The sequence below is a fragment of the Egretta garzetta genome, unplaced genomic scaffold (genome assembly GCF_000687185.1).
Source record: "Egretta garzetta isolate BGI_Z169 unplaced genomic scaffold, ASM68718v1 scaffold1068, whole genome shotgun sequence".
NCBI lineage: Eukaryota > Metazoa > Chordata > Aves > Pelecaniformes > Ardeidae > Egretta > Egretta garzetta.
In genome coordinates, this window is record NW_009260639.1 from 16,209 (window position 1) to 16,923 (window position 715).

Sequence of the window (715 nt, forward strand, 5' to 3'; positions counted from 1 at the left end):
CCCCCCTCCCCTTCACCGGCGGCCCACCCCCACCCGCGCTGCCGACACCCCCACCTCCAGGCGTCCCTCCCTCGGCCGCGCTGGCAAATGTCAAGGGCAGGATAAGCTTTAAAAATGGTATTTAATATAAAAAAAAAAGAGGGTGCTGCGCCTCTGCCGGCCTTCTGGAGCGCTCGGGGAAAGCCAGTTGGAGCCTCGGCGGTTTTGATTCCGAAAAAACCGCCGCGCAGAGCTGCCTCGGCTGCAGCGAGGGGAAGGGGCGTCACTAAAACTGGTGGGAAATGGGAATCAAGAGTGGTTTGCCGGTTAAACCTCCGGCAAAAGCTCAAACCTCCTCCTCCGGGTCCTGAATTCAAACGAAGGCGGCTACGAAATGGCTCCGCCAGCCGGGAAAAGCCAAGGCGCAGGTGCCCGGCGTGATTTTTGCGGTTCGGCCGGGAGCAGTGCACGGCGAGGGGAGGCAGAGCGCTCGTTAAACGGGGCTGCTGATGAGTCAGAGGCGAACTAATTGCTCTTCGACTCATCACGCTCCAATAACTCACAGAGCCGTCGGCCCGGAGCCTCGGGGCAGAGCCATCCCAACCAAGCGGGGATGCCCAAATTCCGACAGAAGGATTGGCTGACAACCAGTTACCGGAAAGCCGCTTCTTAACGACCGCTCCGGAGCTCAGATTTATGGGATGACCTGGCCAGGCCGGAGCGTTGGGCGCAGAGG